At 40.0% G+C, this 23,496-nt stretch overlaps 1 long non-coding RNA gene across 2 annotated transcripts in view; it reads right to left on the bottom strand.

The window, feature by feature from the left end:
• Window positions 1-5,154: 5,154 nt before the first annotated feature.
• LOC122464227 overlaps window positions 5,155-23,496 on the bottom strand; it is a 70,427-nt gene continuing 52,085 nt past the window's right edge. The window contains exons 2-4 of one of the 2 annotated variants that reach the window (XR_006288168.1): window positions 20,868-20,979; window positions 13,027-13,216; window positions 5,168-5,256 (exon numbers count right to left, since the gene is read on the bottom strand). This is a non-coding gene — a long non-coding RNA (uncharacterized LOC122464227). Of the gene's footprint in view, window positions 5,257-13,026; window positions 13,217-20,867; window positions 20,980-23,496 lie in introns of both variants that reach the window. The other variant, XR_006288169.1, reaches the window with a different exon arrangement.

Below are 23,496 nucleotides of genomic sequence, written 5' to 3' on the forward strand. Positions count from 1 at the left end.
TGGTGTTCACTCATGTAGAGAGTAAGAGAAGAAGGACTAGTCACCAATAGTGAAATTACCCCCTGGCCAGGAATTAGTTAGTCCTTTTTTACCCCCAATATGTTGTTTGGTCAACTTGTATTTCATGATACATTTACCACCATGGCAGAGAAGAAAGATGAGGCTCAGAGATATTTAGAGCAAGAGTTTATTCAATACAAAGCACCATTCAATTGTGGTTTGTTTCAAAATTATAGCTATTCTTCAAAGACATGAATTCAGACACTGCATAGATAAGAGAGGAACAGCTACTTCTTCTTGTACTATTAACCATTATAATGGATTTATAAAGGTTTTACAAAATAGTTTATGAAAGTCTCATGCATCGCTGATTTACTAATCTGCATTATCTCATTTTACCTCTTTTTTGGTAACTAGTTATGTAACTGAAGGGTGAAATCCTGGGCTCATTGAAGTGAATGGGAGTTTTGCCATTGACTTCTGTGGGGTGAAATTTTCACTCCAAGACTTCTTCCGTTTACCCATCATACCAAAATGAAAAATTATGTGGACAAAGTTAGTTAAACTTGTTAGACTACAGAAAAAAGTGGGGTGTGTGGCAAAGGTTGCTGGAGCCTCATTTTATCTCAAGCTGTTTGTCTGTCCCTTTTATGAATCTCATTTAGATAATTTCTCTTATTGCAGGGAAAGAACTCAGCTGGGATTCAGAAGGACTCTATTCTGTTCCTGGCTTTGCCACAGGCTTCCTGTGAGATCTTAGCCTGAGAGTAAGTGATTTACCAATGCCTATATGGCCCTGCAGATCAGACTACAGGGGTGTGAACTGCAATGCACACTAGCATGCTGCACTTCCATTCTTCATGTGGACACAGCGGGTGCGAACTAAATGGTGTGTTAACATAGTCCCCTTTCAATAAGACTAAATTAATGTGAAGTAGGTGAACTAGTTTGCACCTGCAGCATCCATGTGGGGGAGTTACAGTGCAGCATGCCAGTCTGCGCTGCATTTCACACCCTGTAGTCTGATTTTGGGGCTGTTGTACACAGTCCTTCATTTCCTCATCAGGGTGTTGCAAAACCACAAGAAAACCAAACTATAAACTAAAGCAAATAGAAAGGCTGAATTGAATGTACTCATTTGTGCCACTGGCCCTGACTCCTGTGAAAAGAATCTCCACTCATGCCAATGGACACAGGCGCCAACTCTATGGGTGCTCCAGGGCTGAAGCACCCAGGGAAAAAAATTAGCAGGTGCTTAGCACCCACCGCCAGTAGAGCTGCAGCCCCAGTCAGGGATCAGTAGTTCCTTGACAGCCCCACTCCCACCGATCAGCTGGTAGACGGCTGCCTTAATCACCTATGATGAGATGTTCAACTTTTGTAGCCCCTGGGCTTGCTGCAGCAGAGGCTGACCCAGCCCTAGTTCAGCCTTCGGTGTGGGGTGGAGCTCCTCCTCCAGTAGCCTCAGGGAGTTCCTTCACTGCTCCAGCCAGGGTTAGGGGTGGGCAAGGGGGGGAGCACAGGGCTCCCTCTGCTCTGCAAAAGACCAGCCTGATCAGCTGTGATTAGACCCTGCTCACCTGAGTCACCCTGCCTCCTACCTAGATCTCCTTAGCAAGCTCCAACTCCCAGCAGCCTCCAACTGAAGGCAGCACTAGGTGTGTCGTGTTTCAGGCACAGGGAGCCTGGGGGGCCTACTGCAGTGTCAGGAAAGGGGGAGGGGAGTCCACCATGGTGCAGTTTGGTTGTGAGGGGACATGCAGAATCACTGCCACTGCCTTCCCCCATTTCTGCCAAGGCTGAGCTGCTCTGCTCTGCCTAGGTGGGGAAGTGTCTGTCCTCAGGGGTGCCATTTAGGGGAGGAAGGCAGGGGGACTGTCCTGGACCCCCAGGATAGTAAAAATCTGGTGGCAAATTTGTCTCTCTCATCCATCCCTTGCGCCCATGCATCCTTTATCCAAAATACTCATTTGGCACTGAAGTTAAATAGGTGTTAATAAAATCAGACAAAACAGAGTTTTTCAAAGTGTGATTTAAAATCCCTTCCCCTCTCCATTGCTCAATTTTCTGTCTCTTCACTCTTGCGATATCATTTAACTAGTTCTCCTGTTATCATAGGCTTTGTCTGGACTAGCATTTGTCCTCCCTGTTGTAACTGATTGCCAACTGCTTGTTAAGTGACTGTAAATGTGAATCTAGATGCAAACATTTGCAGAATATCAGGACATGGTGGCCCTCAGCCTCGGGCAAACTGCAAAACTGCAAGAACAAACATTTGTGGAGAGCTGATATCAACACAATTAGCATTTACAATCAATTAGCTCAAATTCTAACAGGCCCACCAACTCTAGTCTAGACAAAGCCAAACCAGACTAGACAGGACTTGGATTTTTAATATAAAAGGAGGCAACATAAATGTATCTTCACTCCCCAAAACAAACAAAAACAAAGATTCAAACAAAAAAACACGTAGGCCCCCAAATCTTCATGCCTTCTTTACACATCAGAAGAAAATCAAACAAAGGTACAGTCTCAGTTATTGCCCCTTTACAGATCACCTTTAAAAATGAGATTATCCTTTACATTCCTAATTCCCCAAAATCATGGTAACTGCTGACTTTGTGGTGCTGAAAGATTGAATCTGGGTGTGAAAATTTGTCCCTTTCCACCATTGCATGTACAACAGAGTGCTGGAAGCACAACAGAATAGGTTAGCATAAGAGAAAGCTGATTAGGGGAAAGAGGCCCTCAAAAACTCTTGTCTTGAAAACAGCAAAAGGGTTGGTCTGGTAGTCAAGATTGTTTAGGACAGTGGTTCTCAAAGCCGGTCCGCCACTTGTTCAGGAAAAGCCCCTGGCATGCCGGACCGGTTTGTCTACCTGCTGCATCCGCAGGTTCAGCCGATCGCAGCTCCCACTGGCCAGTGGTTCGCCGCTCCAAGCCAATGGGGGCTGTGGGAAGCGGCGCCAGCCGGTACGTCCCTCAGCCCGTGCCGCTTCCCACAGCCCCCATTGGCCTGGAGCGGTGAACCACAGCCAGTGGGAGCCGCAATCAGCCAAACCTGCGGACGCGGCAGGTAAACAAACCGGTCCGGCACGCCATGGGCTTTCCCTGAACAAGCGGCGGACCAGCTTTGAGAACCACTGGTTTAGGTCATTTAAGTGAGATACAGTCCCACTAAAATAACCATGTAACATCCAAATTTTACACTCCTTATAACTTTTTTCTTACACATACTTGGGGCTCAAACTATGGTTCTGATCCTGATATTACTTTCTCGTGATCAATCGTGGATAATTTCCACCACCCACTTCTCTTTTGGGGAAGCAATAATTAAAAAAAGCTATTCAGGGACTGGGGTAGAATTTATGGTGCAAATTTAGGTCATTTGATCAAGAGGTTCCCAGTACGTGTCCTCCACCTGCATTACGAGCTTCTTTTAATTTTCAGAGTACTCTAAAATCCACATGCATAACAAGATTATCTAGGATATTGGTATGCCACAGCAGGGGCAATGATGCAAATTTGGAATAATTTGGTTCAGGTGTCCTTCAGATACTGTCCCCAGTACGAAGAAAAATGTAATATTCAGGTTGCTCTAAAACTGACATGCATAGTGAGATTACCTTGAACAGTGATATTCCATAATTGAAACCGAGGGCATGGATACTCTGGAAACTTCAAAGCGCTGTTGTGGGAGTGCTCCCGCGGCAGCGCTTTGAAGTGCGAGTGTGGTTGCGTGCGAGCGCTGGGAGAAAGCTCTCCCAGCGCTCCTGGTAATCCAACTCAATGAGGGGATTAGCTCCGAGCGTTGGGAGCGTGGCTCCCAGCGCTCGGAGCTTGTTTACACTAGCGCTTTAAAGCGCTTTGACTTGCTGCGCTGGGGGTGTGTGGTTTTTCACACCCCTGAGCCAGCAAGTTAGAGCGCTATAAAATGTAAGTGTAGTCAAGCCCTGAGGTAGATGAATGTATCATTTCACACCACTCAGGGCCATTGTGTTAGACTGTTCATCTCTTTGGAGCATCCTAATTCATCTGAGCACACCCCACTGAGGTGAATGGGTCATTCCCCACATCAACAGTACTCCTATACTGCAGAGGGCTGTGCAGAGCCCCTTCCTTTACACTAGCTCCCTAAAGTAGATACAAAATCTGGGGCTTCCTGCTGTTCCTCTTGCTGCCTCCAGCTGGTAGATGGGCTCCTCACAGTTACCATCCTCCTATCTTCCCATGGCCCTTCCAGCCCCACCGGGGACATGGTGGGGGCCAGGAGGAGGGCAGAGCTGGTAGCTAAAGTGGCAGATCCTTCCCCTCCCATGGGTGCCCTCTAATCATGCCCCTCACTAGCACCTCTTCCTCAAGAAACAAGGGAAATTAACTGTCCAAAAACATGGTTAATGCAGGTCTTGTTTACACTACAGCACCTTTGCCAGTATAGCTATGCCAGCTAGACTCACCCCTGCTTAGTAGCATCTTCAACTCAAGAAGTGTGTTTCAGACTCTTGCTGGCTCTGCCAGTCTGACTTGTCTCTGGCTTGTCAGATTGGGTTTATATCTGCTGGTGAAGCACTCATTAGACTGCTTCCCCGGCTGGTGAACCACCTGTGGTTCATTAATTTTATACCAGTGTAACGCCACTGATTTCACTGGGGTTGCTCCTGATTTACACTTCTACAAGTGAGGAGAGAATCAGGCATAGGCACCAACTCTTTGGGTGCTCCAGGGCTCAAGCACCCATGGAAAAAAATAGTGGGGGTGATCAACACCCGCCAGCCACAGCTGTTCAGCTGGGCCGCCATTCAGCTGTTCAGCAGTTGGCATGGGGCCTCGGAGGAGCGAGGACAAGAAGAGGTGGAGTGAAGGGGGGGCCTCGAGGGAGGGGGTGGAGTGCAGTGGGGCCTTGGGGCGGACTGGGGGGGGAGCACCCACCAAGAAAAATAAAAGTCAGTGCCTATGCCAATGGAGTCACCAACATATGTGAGATTGAGATCCTGCCCTTTGTCTGTATATGGAGTCAGAGTGCCATGGATTTTCCAGAGAAAGACAATGATTGCTATAGGTGAATTTTTCAAGGCTGCTGTTATGACCTGTAATACAGAAGATACCAAAAATGTGATTGTAATAGCTGTAACAGCAATATTTCTAAACTTACTTATCATAGTAAATGCTGGCAAGTGGGTTACCGTACTGGCTCCATCAACTAAATATTTCCGTACTTTATTCTTCACTCTGAAAGAGACGAGACACCGAGTTTCCCTGAAAAGATTGTGTAAATTAGTAGTATATAATTCTGACTGAGCCTGAAAACATTTATACAACTCGATAAGATCAATGGGAGTCATGTGAATAAGGTTAGTCATACACATACTTGTTTGCAGAACACTAAAAGCTGTAAATAAACTAACTGCAAAATAAGTTTCTAATATGCTTATTATATTTTCTCAGAAATTGCTTCAAACAGTCTGTGAACATTGTAATCATGCCAAGGGAGAAAAAATCTAGATGGTGTGTCTTTGGTTTGCTTCACCAAAAGTGGAGCTTTATTTTGCAGCTTTGATCATCAAAGAATGGCAGCCTTTATAGACTACAGTGGTTTACATTTTTTCCTTGCAAAGTGAAAAAGTAGAGATCAAACTGAATTTAATTAGTGAGGGGGGAGAGGGAAGATGAGCCAATACTTCAAAAAACTTTATTTTAGGGATAAATTCTGGAAATCCTACTCATGTGGGTCAGCATCTACCCAAGTAGTCCCACTGACTACTTACATTAAGTAATGGCTTAACTGTCCCATGAGTGTTTTTAAGATTTCAAAATGTTCTCCTGTCCTAAATCAGGAAGAGAAGTTGAAATTTCAATTTTTTTTTCACAGATAATTTGGAAAAAAAATGGACTCCGGCCAATCATAACATTTCATTTTGATAATTTCCAAATGTTTCATTTTAGTTTTAACCTTTTTATTTTTTGCCCTTCTTATGTTTTTAGTATAGACCGGTATAAATTTCAAAATGAAGAGTCATGTTGAACTGGAAAATTGAAATGTTTAATTCTGAAAACATCAAAATGGAAGTTTCAAAAATTAAAAAACTTCCCCCCCCCCATTTTTTTTCCATTGGGAGATTCATTGAAACCAACCCATTCTCATGAACAGTTTCAATGTTGAGGAACAGGCATTTTCCAACAAAAGAAGTTGTATCAGAAAATTCCTGACTATCTCTAATAATAAAGCACTTTGATAAAAAAGAAAGAATTAGAATGAATAAAACGTATACATTCATTCTTACTACTTTTTATACCAAGAAATAATGTGTAAATATTAAAACACTGGATTTAATGGAAGTTTTAGGTGAATAGAGACTCCAGGATTGACCCTTGAGATATCTGATCATTTGAACTGTTGACCAAATGCATTGAGACAAATTGACTTGTACTGAGAGCATCTTTCCACAAACAGCTCCTCCCTCTCATGATTGTGTAACTCATGTTCAGCTATCAAGGGAAGACTAGTATCCCAAAGTGGCAGTGCAATCATTTAAATATTATTTGCTAATAGAATTCTTCTCATAAAACATGATGTCAAGGTTCCTCCCCCACTCTGAACTCTAGGGTACAGATGTGGGGACCTGCATGAAAAACCTCCTAAGCTTATCTTTACCAGCTTAGGTCAAAACTTCCCCAAGGTACAAAATATTCCACCCTTTGTCCTTGGATTGGCCGCTACCACCACCAAACTAATACTGGTTACTGGGGAAGAGCTGTTTGGACACGTCTTTCCCCCCAAAATACTTCCCAAAACCTTGCACCCCACTTCCTGGACAAGGTTTGGTAAAAAGCCTCACCAATTTGCCTAGGTGACTACAGACCCAGACCCTTGGATCTTAAGAACAATGAACAATCCTCCCAACACTTGCACCCCCCCTTTCCTGGGAAATGTTGGATAAAAAGCCTCACCAATTTGCATAGGTGACCACAGACCCAAACCCTTGGATCTGAGAACAATGAAAAAGCATTCAGTTTTCTTACAAGAAGACTTTTAATAAAAAATAGAAGTAAATAGAAATAAAGAAATCCCCCCTGTAAAATCAGGATGGTAGATACCTTACAGGGTAATTAGATTCAAAACATAGAGAACCCCTCTAGGCAAAACCTGAAGTTACAAAAAAGATACACAGACAGAAATAGTTATTCTATTCAGCACAGTTCTTTTCTCAGCCATTTAAAGAAATCATAATCTAACACGTACCTAGCTAGATTACTTACTAAAAGTTCTAAGACTCCATTCCTGGTCTATCCCCGGCAAAGACAGAATATAGACAGACACACAGACCCTTTGTTTCTCTCCCTCCTCTGAGCTTTTGAAAGTATCTTGTCTCCTCATTGGTCATTTTGGTCAGGTACCAGCGAGGTTACCTTTAGCTTCTTAACCCTTTACAGGTGAGAGGAGCTTTCCCCTGGCCAGGAGGGATTTCAAAGGGGTTTACCCTTCCCTTTATATTTATGACACATGAGCAGGGAGCAAATGTGTCAGAATCATCAAATCAGACTCACAAAATAGAATACTTTTAACTACATGAGAATATCAAACTTCTTCCTATACAACAGACAATAACTGCATTGTCTCAAATATGTTTTCGCAACAAACAATTTCATTAAACCCCTTCTTAAAATACTTCTTCAGCCTCGCTATTACATAATACCCATCAAGGAGTGAATTAAAAAAAAAAAAAACACCAAATGCAAGAACTTCAACTTTCAGCATACATAGCATGTGCTTTTTATATATGTTTAGTATGTATGTTTAAAATTTGTTTGGGCTGCACTGTCAGGGCCTGCCTTTCAGAGTAACTGAATACCAAGACCATGTGAATTGTAGCTGCTCAGCAAATAAGGTCACCTCTGTCTTAATAAGGATCAGGAAAAGGCTACAGGCTCAAATTCTCATATCCTAACTCATAATGAGTATCATCTTATTCAGTGATTACTTCCATTGAAATCAATGGGACCACACATGGAGAGGAACACCATTCAATGTATATGGCCTTCAGTATGTAACCTCTTTTGGGAGGTACTGTATCTTTCTGTGGTTATGTATCCTGAAGAACATATTATCAGCCCACACTAAGTAACTATATTTGATTAAACTATGCTTTGACTGACAGCTCATACATACATTAATGTAAAAAGTTGCAGTTCCACTTCACTGGCTTTCATTAATCCTGTGGACCTTTTAATTTGGAACTGTGAAGAAACTGCTACCTTTCAATGAAGAAAAATAAAGATGACTTTAAATTATTAAAAAAGTGTCTCTCTTCACACATTCTCAAATGTAACTTGAGTTCAGACAAGGGTCATTTTAGTCAAACACTACCTGCCATACAAACCTAAAAAGACAATTTTGTAAACCCCTTAGCATTTAATGCTAAAGACCATGATGGTTAAGGTTAATTAAGGAAGAGTAAATGGCTTTCTGTTAACAAAATTAATATGTATCTCTGAGCCATGACCCTTTTCTTTCATTTATTACTCAGAATGATAGTCCTTTTCAAACTATTTGTATCAAAAAGAAAATGAATTTCATCATACTGATCCAAGGCAGGAGACAAACTGTATCATTTCTTCTATTATTCCTACAGTAAATTATCAATGAAAGGATAAAACATTTGTAAATTATGGACACTCCAATTTCATTCTTTTTGTAAGTACTTGAGTACATTTACATATGCAAGGTCAGATCCTCAGCTGATGCAAAATGGTGTAGTAAGATTGAGTTTAATGGAACTGTGCTAATTTACCACCGCTGAAGATTTGGCCCACAGCCAGTGGGCCATTTCATATAGTGCTGTCAATTCCATTTTACACAATGAAAACCTCACCAGCCACATTTCAGCCTTATTTGTTTGAATTTAGCTTCAACTGTAAATATAATTGCCCTCCACATAACCAGATCTATCAACAGAAATTTAGCGCAGGGGAATGATTTTTTGATTATTCCAATCTACAATTATAGCGTGGGATTTTCAAAAGTGCATAATGGTACGTCCACACTTTTTTTCTTCAGTGTATTCTTAACTGGGGTTAGCTAACCCACGCTAGCTAACTCTGTATAAAATATCAATGAAGACATAGCAACTCGACTTTTAACAAAGGTTAGCAGCTCAAATGTAATCCCTGGCACCCTCTACAGCCTTGATCTCAAATTACTCAACTGAGTTAAAAACTGAGTTAGCTAACTTGGGTTAAGAACATGCTTTCTTTTTGGGCAGTGTAGACATTCCTTAAGTCACATAGGTGTTTCTGGAAATCTTACCTGTAATCATAACTGGTTTGATGAGTAGCATTGCACTGTAGAAAATTACCAGTGGAATAAGGTCTTATTCAATATAATATGGTTGATGTGATTCTGGTAGACCAGGTGCCAGCTCATGCCAAAAGCTTTAGGCCCCAAGTGAACTCTATCAAATGCATAGCTGGAAACCAGTCTGACTCACCTGAGTGTTGGTATCACTAAAATAGGTATTAGACTTGTAACAATGTGTTTAGTGTTCAGACTTTATTAAATACTTGTGAGCTGCTGCACGCATTAACATCATTTATAATATCTGTAACCCAAGCTATAAGGTCATACTTAAGTGTTTGTTCTGTAACTGTAAAAATGTTTGCTCTGAAACTGTAAATCCAGTCAGGAAAGAAACTACACCAAGTGTGAAATACCCATATGAATCCATGAAGAGGGGTTATCTCCGCACATCAGGAATGCCTATTGAACCCAAATGGGCCATTGTAAACCATCAGAGCATAAGGACTTTGTTGATTGCTCCCAGCACACCCATAAAGAGGGGGATCTGCACAAGTGCTCATCCCAATAGCTTGGACTCTAGGGAGATGTGGATAAAAATTCCTGACCAGAAGGAATTAGAATCTTTTTATGCTGTTTGGATTCTCAGAGGTAAAGATTCCTAAAAATAACCAAAAAATCCCCAGGATTAACTTGGGTTAGCCCTAAAGGATTTACAGAGCTGGCATATTTCAGCTGCTCTATCATCCTCTGAAACCTAAACCTGCAATTCATTGATGTGTGTATGTGTATGTTTACCTATTTTAACCTTGTAAATAATTCTCTTATTCTTCTTACTAATTAATAAATCCTTAGCTAGTTTAGTATAGGATTGGCTATAAGCATTGTCTTTGATGTGAGATCTAAGGTTATAATTGACCTGGGGTAAGTGACTGGTCCTTTGGAACTGGGAGTAACCTGAATATTTTGTGATCTTCGGTGTAAAGTTACCATCTATCACAGAGTCAAGCTTGCCTAGGTGGCAAGATAGATTGGAATGACCCAGGGGACTGTCTCTGACTCCATGTTAAGGCTGTATAGTCCCTGAGGTGTTTACACTTGTTACCTGTTGGTGAAGTCTAAGTATTGGGGTTTGTGCCCAGCCCAGTTTGGGGTGTGTGCCCTGCTTCTTAACAGTGTGACATGAGGTTGGTATTCTTGCTCATGAGCTACTCCAGACAGCATGACAGTTGATCTTCCCAAATCACAATAAAATAAGGATATAAGGGGCTTAGGGAGGTGTTAAAATCACTGGAGACAAAGTTAAAACTACTAAAGTCTTCTCCAAAAACTATGAATTATTCCAAATTAAAACATAAAAATGTAGTTTACACTTTTGCTGCTCATTTAATGCCAGTCCATAACCGAGACTACATACAGTTTAAAACAGCAACAAAATCAGAATGCAACTATAATTATCAGAGGCATGTCTGGCCTGAGCTTCTTGTGCACCACTGTTTGGCTTAATCTCTCATATGTGACATCCATCCCTAATTCTTGTGGAGTAGCTCCTTGAAATTTGGGTATTACTGGATTTCTGTCAGATCCTGGGTGTCCAAAAACTGGCAACTGTTTCTTGAGGATAAACTATTATGCATCATAAACCAATGTTTTTCAAAAGTGCCTCCTTTTGACCATCAATGTTCATCAAACCGATGTGTTCATTGAGCTGTCCACAGTGACACAGCCAGGTATGTTTCCTGAGTATATACTCCTCTCACTATTGTGTGAGTCAGGAATAGCACTATTGAAATCAATGGAGTTACTTCAGCGTAAAAATGTGGAGATGAGAAGAGAATCAGACGCATCTTCTGCAGTGAAGGCTGTTACAAAGAAATCCATTTAGCTACTTTGAAATCTTCTTAGCTGCCATCATTGCTACCACTACTTTCTTCTTGTTCATCAGATCCATCAAGTCCCATGCAGGCTTTCTGCTTCGGGTATACTTTAAAATTTTCTTGTAACTTGTTATCTCTCTGGCTATTTGCCCCCCTAATTTCCATCTTTAAAAACTTGACCTATAATTATATCCTAGCAACAACTATCCTATAGACCAAGAACAAATTTCTTCTTTTACAGAAATAAAGAAGCACTGGATTAAGGCATAGACACTATAGCCATATTCCTCCAACACCTGCTCATTAAGTCACATGAAGATATCAGAATCTCAGCTTTGTTAAAAAATGTTTCTAGCCCTCTGGTTGTGAAGAAACCCTTGACCCAAGTGGAACTGACTAAATGATGTCTGCCCAAATCTGCGGACAACCTAAGACAATAGTGCTGAGAAGGGGATGAACTGCCCCATCCATTCTAATGGGTGGTTAACTCTGAAATCTGCTGCACTGGGTCATGATGGCTTCACTGAGGTGATGTCTTCAGGGCCTCCACTACACACACACACATATACAGGACTCTGCTCAGGTAGCTAGTAGTTGAGTCCTCCCTCCTCTGGGACAGACCTCAGACCACCTGAGGGAAGCACCAGATTGCCCAAAGAAAAGCAGTAGTGGGCCACCCAGCAGATGACATCTATATGGGTAGTCCCTACTACTACCACAGCAAGAAGGAGTTGTGACATGGAACTGGGGTAGGTCCAAGGGGGCCTCCTGCAGAGGTGTGCTGGAGACCTTGGACTGCCCTAATCTGATCCCACAATACAGCATACCATTTCAAAGGTGTTCCTACAAACAAATCTGCAGCGCATGTTGTCCGTGTGTTTGTTGTCCCTGAGCTAATTAAGGAAACAATACCATTTCCTGCTGTGGCTCTTTTATCTCTTTTAATTCTAAAATGTGTGTGTTGATCTTCCCTCCCAAACTCCTGGCTGCCATTTTGGGGCTTATTTCTTTCAGTACCAGACTCCCACCCCAACATATATTTTTCAAGCATTTTATTATTAGATTCTCTGGGATATGGAACTACCCTGGTATGAGGGTATCAAAATCAGCTCTTCTCTAATTAAGCCACAGTGAAAAATGCAATAATGATTTTGCCACTGGATGTTTTAATGAAAGTTTAGTTGTATGGGGATTATCATTGATTTTGTTATTTTAAACACATGAAAACACATTTTATTTTTCTTTAGTATCATAAAGAAATACAGTAAAACAATGAGGAGTTAATGTCACTTCCCCTCAGAGGTGTATCTATCTTAGGGTGTTATATAGCTAGTCATCGCCATAGTGTCGATGGCCTAGGATCAACTCTTCCTACTGTCTTTGAATTACATCAAGACACCTTTTGCCCTATAGAAAAAAATTGGAATATTGATAGGGTGGGGTGACAGGAATAAAGAGACACCACTGAGATTTTGTCTCCCCTGTCACTCTGAGTTGTCACATTTTATTCTTCTGTAATCCAATTCTTCATTTTCTTGATAGCAGTCAATGTAATGGTTTACCTAAATCTAAGAATAAAATCAACTAGCCAACGCTGAGGTTGAGGAAACAAAATCCCATCAGAGAATGTTGTTTAAGCAGTGACAAGTGATGCATGAATTTCAAAAGATTAAAGTCTTTGATAAGTACTTAGTAGTTTGGATTCCTGTCTGAAGGATTATTATTTGTACAGCACCAAAAACGTGCTAAGCATTTTACAAAATAAATGTGCAAGGCCCATAACCTGAGGAATATACAATCTAACAATGATAATGTATAGAAGAAGGCTCAATAAAGGGACAAAAGCAAATGACTTACTGATGAAGTGTATCACTCATCTCGGTACTTCCATGTTCTGTTGTGTTCCAAGTGTTCTTTTGTTAAACCTTTTGATCAGAGGAGAAGAGGTCTAAAGCTGCTATCCAACCTTCTTGGATCTGCGGATTAGACTATCTCATAAGATTTCTGGTGCTTTTGGCTTCATTTTGGGTTGACTGGAGAACTAGAGCTGGTCAAAAAATATTAGATGAAACTTTTTTTCCATTGAAAAAGCTATTCCATTGAAAACAAAATGTTTAGTAGAAATGTATCACTTTTGATGAAAATTTCACTTGAAAGGCTTTTCAGAATGGGAAAGAAGCCAGAATAACCAATAACGGATTTGTTAGGTTACTCACCTGGCAGGCAGAGGTGAATCAGGCAGATCTAGGATTTGGACCCAGGTTGCCTACATCCCAGGTGAATGGCCTAAATACTGGACTATTGGGGGAGGAGCTATTTCCTGCTCTTTTTTTTTTTCCATGAAAAATGTCAAAATCTTATTCTGGGTCAGAATGAAAACAAATTTTGAAACCTCAAATTTTGTCATAATATGGAATTGTTGTTTTCTGGCCAGCTCTAACAAGAACAAACTTCAATTTCTGATCAGAATCTTGAAATTCAGAGGCACTGATCTTTTATTTTTTTTTATAGCAACATGTTTGCATGTGAGGGATTTAACCTCAAAAATAGTATGACTTGCGAGAAGTTCTTCACAGCTCTACCTACTTATCCACCCTTATCTCTTACTAGGGCACCTCCACCTCCCTTTACTCCATCACTGAAGTGAGTCTTGACCATCCACTGGCCTTTTTCTCCCATAACTCTCTCTTCCCCTTCTTCCATCTTTTCCTTATGTATGGATCATCTTCCCTGACCTGATACTTAAGGCTGCTCTCTTCCCTTCCTTCAAATTCCTCCTCCAACATCCACTTCGTCCACGGTGCCTACAAAAACTGGGAAACTGGTTATGGAAAGCATGATTGACAGTTGGATATAGTGGATATATATTTATAATTTTTTAAAAAATGTATAAATACCCATATCCACTATATCCAACTGTCAATCACGCTTTCCATAACTGTTTTTTTTTTTAAAAACCTGTTTTTCTAAAAAATGTATTTAAAAACTGTAAAATGTATGGTTTCAGAGTAGCAGCCATGTTAGTCTGTATCTGCAAAAAGAAAAGGAGGACTTGTGGCACCTTAGAGACTAACAAATTTATTTGAGCATAAGCTTTCGTGAGCTACAGCTCACTTCATTGGATTCATCAGAAGTGAGCTGTAGCTCACGAAAGCTTATGCTCAAATAAATTTGTTACTCTCTAAGGTGCCACAAGTCCTCCTTTTCTTTTTGTAAAATGTATTGCATCCCTCACTACTCATATGATGCCTCATTTCCTAAATAACAAGCTTGTCAGGGTATGGTCTATGTCTTTTCATATGTGTTATGAGTGCTCCAAGAATACAAATAAATAAAAATAATAGTAAGAGTTTCAAAGTTAGAACAAGGTTTGGAGGTTACTTTAACTTCACTGGTTCATCGATTTCTAAGAGGAACCTATTTCCATTCCTTCCCCTCCCCATTATTACCCTCAGGAGATCGAATATGACACATTTACATTGTCCTCAATTTAAACTAGCTCAGAAACTGAGTCTATTTCAGAACCCAAGTCTTGGTCTCTTGCATGGCAGCGTTCTTCAGCTTTCCAGCTGTTTTGCTAAGACCTTTAAACAAACTGAACAGTTTTCACCTAACATAAAGGCAGAGGATTTCTGAGTGAAAATATATTATCCTGTTTCCTGGAGCAACTCTGTAATTAAATTTTTGAAGGCATGCTTGTTTAAAAATTCATAATCAATTTCTCATTCCATGGGCTGAAAAAATATATTTTTGTACATAACATCTGTGCCTGGGCACTAACAGCTGGATGGGTTTTTTAATGTAATAAGAATAACAGATAAAGCAAGGATATAATTCTATTAAGAGATCCTAGCAGCATCATAAACTATCATCATTCAGCTTAAGTATCCTGTCACCAGAATCCTAGGATTTTTTGTTCCTTGTTGCATATTCTTGCACACTGTATTTTGTTTATGTACTGCTCTATATGTTTAAAATGTTTGTTCTGAAGTGATTTTGACCAGATTCTGTACCAACCTGTAATCTCTCTCATAGTTTAAACTCACTGTGGCAAACTGATACACAAGATGGTGTAAATTAGATCTCCTTACACCAAATTAAACTGCTTTGTTAGGATATAGATATTCAGGCCTGTCTGTAAAGGCCTGTACTTTAAGAATTTAGGGGTATTCTTATCACTTGGCTAGTTCTAGAGGTATAAAAGAAAGAATCAAAATCACTGTCTGCTGGTGTAAGGACCTTCTCTTACTGTGACAGTTTGAGGCCCTGTTCTTAGGCTAAGGCCTTTGGCTAAGCGACAGAGGCAGCCATAAGCTGGGAAGCAACCGGCCACATCCTCACATTCCAAAGTAGTCACATTGAAAGAAGGTGCTATTGGGCTGTAGGAATACAATCGTGTCCTGATAGTTCCTGTCACCTCCAGAGAAAGGGAAGTGCCTAGAAAATGTAAAAGGAAACTTAGTTTGATAGCATCCTGTCTGGCAAGAACTTACTTATCAATAGCTGGGATGTGAAATCCTCACTTCTGTATTGTTTTGTCATTATAGTTCCCACTTTGCTATTGTTTGTCTGTATAATCTCTGTCTGGTTCTGTGATTGTTTCTGTCTGCTGTATAATTAATTTTGCTGGGTGTAATCTAATTATTGTGGTGGGATATAATTGGTTAGCTAATCATGTTACAATATGTTAGGATTGGTTAGTTAAATTTCAGTAGAATGATTGGTTAAGGTATAGCTAAGAATATTACTATATAAATTAGGGGCAAACAGGAAGTAAGTTGGGATTCGAAAATAAGGAAAAAGGAACTTGTATTTAAGCTTGCTGGAAGTTCACCCCAATAAACATCGAATTGTTTGCACCTTCGGACTTCGGGTATTGTTGCTCTCTGTTCATGCGAGAAGGACCAGGGAAGCGGGAGAGTGAAGGAATAAGCTCTCTAACACGCTTACACTCATTTAAGTTAATTTAGGGTATGTCTACACGTCAAGTGGGAGGTGTAATTTCCAGCTTGAGGAGACATACCCACACTAGCTCTGATCAAGCTAGTACACTAAAAATAGAGTGTAGCTGCAGCAGAACAAATGGCAGGAGAGGATAGCCCCCCTAAGTGCCTAGTGTCTTGGATGGGTACCGACTCATGGCAGCTTGTGCCTCTGCAGCTACATTATTTTTAGCACACTGGCTTGATCAGAGCTAGCACAGGTACGTTTCCTTGAGCTAGAAATTACATCTCTAGCTCAAAATGTAGGCATATCCTTAGATACAATCTACCACTGACACTGGCCTTTTGACCTACCTTCAAGGCCATGCAGGTTGGACCAAAGTCTACATTTCAGACCTGGTCTCATACCATGGCCCAAGCTCATTTTCCCACCAACAAAGTCCACCTCAGCACACCATTCATTTCCTTCTCCCATTCTCATCTGTGTGCCTTTTCTCCTGAAGCCCTATATTTATCGTATGCCCTCTCAGTCCTGGTACATCAATCCACCACTCACATTCAAACCCCTACTAAAGACTCATTTAGTCCATGATGCCCACAAAGAGTTTTAAAAAAATTGTCATTTTAAAAAGAAAATCCCTCTAAAGTGATTCCCTCCTCTTCAATGTATCCTATTTTTTTCTCTCTTTTTCATTTGCGCTCCAGTTCCGCAAAGCATACCACACATGTGCCGAGCACATGTGAGGCTCGGAGTGGGCACAGGGATCCCATGTTGTTCTCTTTAGAGGAGCAAGGACTTAAACTATAAGCTCTTTGCAGGCATGAATCTTTATTTTTGTGTCCAGTGCAATGTTGAGCACCCTTTGTGCTCCATAGGAAAAATAAACAACAATAATCTAAAGAGAGTCATCTTAGTGTAATACTAAACCTTCATATGTGCTTGGTTTACATAATTACTGGAAGATTTGGATGCTCTTTCAAACTTTAACCAAACTTTCTAATATTTTCTGAATACCCTCTTCCACTCTCTAGCAGAAGGGGCAGCCGGTACTGCTTTGCCTTGTGACCTATTTATCCATGTGGGGTTGTAACTTTTGGATGGAGGACTCTCTGTGGAGGTGTGACCAGAGTCCCAGGGGAGCCAACTGCGGTCACTCAATTAGGGTGAACTACAAAGAAGAGGGAAGACAAATCCCCCAAAGCTGGTGGATATTCCAATTCTTAGATTTACCAAGCCAGCACAAAACAGCTTCTATAATACCTCACTGGTTATCCAGAAGCCAACAACACAGTTCCCTGAAGCAACCCAGCCTTAGGCCTCCACCCAGACACCCAAGTCAAATATGATGAGGATTACTGAAAATCTTATTCATCATATAAAAAAGATCTACCAATCCCAAAAGATTGGACACATTACCTCCCAGGTTAATGAATATTTCAGAACTTACCTAAATACATGCTTATAGCCAATTCTTATTAACTAAACTAAAATGTATTTAAAAAGAAAAGAGAAAAGGTATTGGTTAAAAGATCAATATACATACAGATATGAATACAGTTCTTGATATTTTGATTCATAGCAGAGATGGTGAGCTTTGTAGTTACAAAGAGTTCTTTCAGAACTAGTTCATAGGTTATAGTCCAATGTTTATATTTATATTCAGGGTGAATCCAGGTTTAGGACTGGAGATCTCAATCTTGGGCTTAAGCTTCCCCTGCATGAAGCATCAAGCAGTTCTGAGACAAAAAGGACTGGGATATTTATACAATGTCAGGCCTTCTTTGACAGGTTAGAGTCCTTTGGTTAACAATAGGCAATTATGGAAAACTATTTCCTAAGCATCACCGGTAATTAGTTATCCAAATTAACACATGGCAATTTATCCATTAGGCAGTCTATCACAAACTTGAAAGGGATACATAGACAATGACATTATTTCACCCAAGATTCATCTAATATTAATATTTCCTTTTGATCTCTGAATCAATAGCTATAGTGACAGACAGGAACTGTCTGTTTTCATAGCTAACATTCAACAAAATATGAGTACATACATACATTTACTATGACCTCTAATTTCTAACAATATAGGTTTGCATTTCAAAGTTCTAGCCTATCTACCATGGAATGGCCCTAATTACCATTTAAATACCTTTCTAACATGTCTCTAAAGGTTGAATCCAGGTCATTTAGCCTGCAGGATGTTTAACCCTTTCCGGCCATGCATCACACTTTGTATAAGATTCATTGCAAGTATATAACAGTGGTAACAACCATGATTTTGCATGGTCATATTTTAATCAGATAACATCACAGGAGGGGAACAGCTTATTCAAACCGAGAGAAGTGTTGGGGACAGGTATGAGAAATGGGCTCTGCTACTACAATAGATCAGGGTGGCCTCATAGTAGGAAGTTCTGTCAGATAATCAGCAGTCTAGTTTATTTTCACAGTGCACTCCAATTTTGTAAGAAGTTGTCCAATTCTAACTGATGAAAACACCTCCCTTTTCCCAAATTTTGGAGTAGCTTTTGCTTGAGCCATGTGATCTGACATAAGAAGATCAAAGTAGACTGGTGTGTAGATTGAGTTAGCTATGGAAGAAGGTGTCCTCCAACTAAATCCTGCTTTACCAACACAATACTTCCTTTCACTTGATGACCATTGCCACAAACCAATCATCCCAGTTAGACCTAAACTCTAGGTGCACATAGCTAACATTCAGCACTTCAGATTGCACAGCCTGAAGATAACATGGCCAAAATTGCCTCAAAGCCAATCACTTTATACTTGGTGTCAACTCATAACAAATTGATATTTCAAGGTGTTGGAGACTTTGCTCACAGCACCTGCTCACATAGACAGTATTGGATGCATTAAAAACTATGATAGGTTTGGTTTTGTCTCTCAGATTCTGTAAAAATAAGAACATATTCAACAAAAACAGAGATCTATTCAAATGTCTAATGTCCACAGGTGAAGTATCCTCTATTTATGAATGTTAGAATACTATTTAAGATGTCATTAACTTTTGAATTATATGTTCTAGTGGAGATTATCCTTACATTCATTTGGGTCAGAGTATCTTCCTACCCAAAGCCCAAGAGAACTGACTTTGCATAGGGGGACATAATCTGTTTCCCATCCAAGCTGCACTGTACAAATGTAATCTCCTCAGTAGCTGTGCCCCATCCTATGCAAGTAACTGCAGACACAGTGACTATATCTCTTCGTCTCTCATGTCTGCCTCTATCCTGAAAATAAATAAATAAATTCAGCAGCCACAGAATAGTGTTCTGCATGGCCCTCTATGTGGGCTGGCCATATCCTACTTCTATCATCCGGTGATATGCAGCCAAACTGCTTCTACTGTCTTTTGTGTAGTAAATGCCTGTAGAAATTACTGAAATGAATTTGCCCATTCAAATGTTTAACTTCCTGTGTCTGCATTTCTTTTGAAGGTAGTGATAAAACCACATGATATGATTGCTAATGTTTGCCTCATAAGAATAGCCATACTGGGTCAGACCAATGACCCATCTAGCCCAGAATTCTGTCTTCCAAGAGTGGGTGATCCTTGGGTCTTGTGTTATGTGAAGGGATAAATAACACTTCCTTATTCACCTTCTCCATGCCATTCATGATTTTAGAGACATCTATCATATCCCTCTCTGTACATCTCTTTTCCAAGATGAACAGTTCCAATGTTTTTAATCTCTCCTTATATGGAAGCTCTTCCATACCCCTAATAATGTTTGTTGCCCTTCTCTGTATCTCTTCCAACTCTAATATATCTTGGGCCATGACAGCAACACACAGTAATCAAGATGAGGGCATACCAGGGATTTATATTGTGGCATTATGATATTTTCCTGTCCCTTTCCTAGTGGCTCCTCACATTGTTAGATGTTTGACTGCTAGGGCACATTCAGCAGATGTTATCAGAGAACTATCCATGATGACAGCAAACTCTCTTTCTTGATAGGTAACAGCTAATTTTATATATATATAGTTGGGATCATTTTGTATGTATAGTTGGGATTATGTGTTCTAATGCACATTACTTTGCTTTTATTAAAATTGAATTTCATCTGCCATTTTGTTGCCCAATCACCAAGTTTTATGAAATCCCTTTGTAACTCTTCACCATCAGTTTTAGACTTAATTATTTTGAATTATTTTGTATCACCTACAAACTTTGCCACCTCATTGTTTACCTCTTTTTCTACATCATTTATGAACATGTCGAACAGCACTGGTCCCAGAACAGATTCTTGGTAGCCCTGCTAATTACCTCTCTCCATTGTGAAAATTAACCATTTATTCCAACCTTTGTTTCCTATCTTTTAAGCAATTACTTATCCATGAACGAACATTCCTTCTTATCTCATGATTGCTTATTTTACTTAAGAGCCTTTGGTGTGCAACTTTGTCAAAGGCTTTCTGAAAGTCCAAGTACACTATAGGAACTGAATCACCCTTTGTATACCTCCTCAAAGAATTCTAATAGATTGGTGAGGCATGATTTCCCTTTACAAAAGCTGTGTTGAGTCTTCCCCAACATTGTGTTCATCGATGTGTCTGATAATTCTGTTCTTTACTATAGTTTCAATCAATTTTCCTGGTACTGAAGTTAGGTTTACCAATGTGTAATTGCCAGGATGACCCCGGAGCCCTTCATTAAAAATCAGCATTACATTAGCTATCTGCCACTCATCTGGTACAAAGGCTGATTTAAGCAAAAGTTTACATACCACAATTAGTGTTTCTTCAATTTCATATTTGCATTCCTTCAGAATTCTGTTTGGTTGGTTTGTTTTTCTTTTCTATTTATGTGATGTAGATCCGCAGTCTCCAGAGAAAATACTAAGGAAAAAATGATATATCAGAACTTTATTCTTTCTATTTGTGTGACCTGGAGCCCCAGGCAAAACAGCATAAGATTTTCCTTGCCCCATTAGTCCCCAACAACCCCTGCCTGCCTGATCTAGTTCCTGCAGATATTTGTCAGTCTAGCTGGGATTCCTAAAGTTTCATCCATACTTAAATTCTGGCCCATCTTTTACCATAAAATCCATCCTCTTTTTCCTAGCCATGATTAGGTGCTGTGGAAGTTAAAACAATGAGACTTCAATGCCACTTTAACTTACGGTGTGAAAACACAAAGCATGGGGAGGCTGAGAACATCAGCTCTCAAAATGCTTCAGTCTCCAAAGATCAAGAATAGATTGCCCCTGAACATAACATTGCCTGCATGGCAGGGAATTGTGCTATCCATGTTTCCTGAAGAACTACTTCATGCCAGAAATACTCACTTTGTTCACTGGAAATTGCAGGGGAAACAAAAAGAGTAACAGTCTAAAAAAAGGTTTCAGAGTATCAGCCATGTTAGTCTGTATTCGCAAAAAGAAAAGGAGTACTTGTGGCACCTTAGAGACTAACAAATTTATTTGAGCATAAGCTTTCGTGAGCTACAGCTCACTTCATCGGATGCACTGAATGCATCCGATGAAGTGAGCTGTAGCTCACGAAAGCTTATGCTCAAATAAATTTGTCAGTCTAAAAAAAAGTTCTAGTTAGGAAACACTGGGAAGCTTATTGTTAAAATATTCATCTGACCGATTTGTGAAGGTCATTTCATTCCAGATCATATCATCATGCCCTTCAGTGCATGCTTCCCTCAGCTACAAGACCATTACCTATCACTTTACCTATTTTTAAAACTTCAGATAAAATTATGCATTTTAAATTGATAGCTTTGTCATTTTCCATGCTCATGACTGCATGAATAAGCATAAGGTATACATACCGAGTATGTTTTATTTAATTGGCGACTTTAGTTAACAGATCTCATTTCGGTGTGACCAGACACATTCTTATATGAGCTGGACAAAAATAGCACCTTTCTTAACAGTTGAGGTAAATCTGTGTGTGTGTGAATATAATAATTTTAACAAAAATAAACGTTTGCATAAGTTGTTGAGAATATGGATTCTTTACTTCACATTGTTAAGGGGAATGTGTTTGCCAGTATAGTTTGTATGTCAAATTAAAGGTGTGTATGTGACCAAGCAACCTTGACATGGACACAAAAAGCATTTCAGAGACTTGAAACCAAATATTAAATCCAATCTTGATATTGATTACAAAATTAGAAAGCAGTAAAATCAGCTAGGCAAACAGAAAACTACTGAAAACAAAACATTTGTTTTGTTTCTCTAAAGTAGACATGGCTAGAATTACAATAATTGCACTAGCAGCAGAAGCCTTGCTTTTATGTAATATTATATCTCAGTTACATTGAATAAAAAGTGGGATCTGTCTCAGTAGAACAACTAGTGTTTCAGGAGAACATTTTTTGTTGTTGCTTGTGTACTATCTAACTATAGTTCACTGTGAAATTTTGTTTTGCATAAATATTAAGAAATTAGCACAAAGAAAGAGGGAACAATTTTTCAAAAACAGTGAGCCTATTTATTAAAAGACTAAAAAATATTATGTGGAGCTCATTTAATTCTAATAAGGGCTAAGATAGAGGTTCCTAATATCCTAGTTTTACTGTAACCCTATTGAGGTTCTCTACTCACTAATATATATTATAGCAGCAGGGGTATCTGAATGAATGGGATGAGGCCCTATAGGGTATGTGTTCACTGCAAAGAAACACCTGTGGTCATTGAGTTTCAGAGCCTAGGTCAAATGACTCGGACTAAGGCTCTGGGGCTAAAAATAGCAGTGTAGACATTCCTGCTCGAGCTGGAGCCCAGACTCTGAAACCCAGTGAGGGGGAAGGGTTTCAGAGCCTGAGCTGCAGCCCAAACCCGAATGCCTACAGCGTTTTTAGCCCCAGAACCCGAACTCCATAAGCCCTAGTCAATTGATCTGGTCTCTGACGCTTGATGCTGTGGGATTTATTTAATTTATTTATTTATTTTGCAGTGTAGACACTCCCTAGAGCAGTGCTACTCAAAGTGGTGGTGCCGGTCTGCGCGCACATTGGAAAAAAAATGCCGGTCCCCCACATCACATAGCTTGAGAAGCACTGCCCTAAAGCTCTCATACAGAAGTATCTATTGTCCTGGAACCTGGCTACTGACAGCAGCACATCCAAGCATGCTTTCTTTCTCATTATTCATTCCCTCAGTCTCCTCACAACCCCACCCTCATGCAACCTAGCTGCTGTAGGAGGGAAAACCTACTACAATATTTTCTCATTTCATTCCTTAGTTGACAGAGTAATGAGAGGGGTCATCGATGTCAAGATCTGGTTTTCATTAAGCCATCATCCTACTCTTTTTCCTATTTATCGTCACCTCAGATATACATAACCTTAGAGATATATATAGATATATATGTATGTATCTGCTGTACAATTTGTGCAAC

Source organism: Chelonia mydas, chromosome 2 (assembly GCF_015237465.2).
Source record: "Chelonia mydas isolate rCheMyd1 chromosome 2, rCheMyd1.pri.v2, whole genome shotgun sequence".
Lineage (NCBI taxonomy): Eukaryota > Metazoa > Chordata > Testudines > Cheloniidae > Chelonia > Chelonia mydas.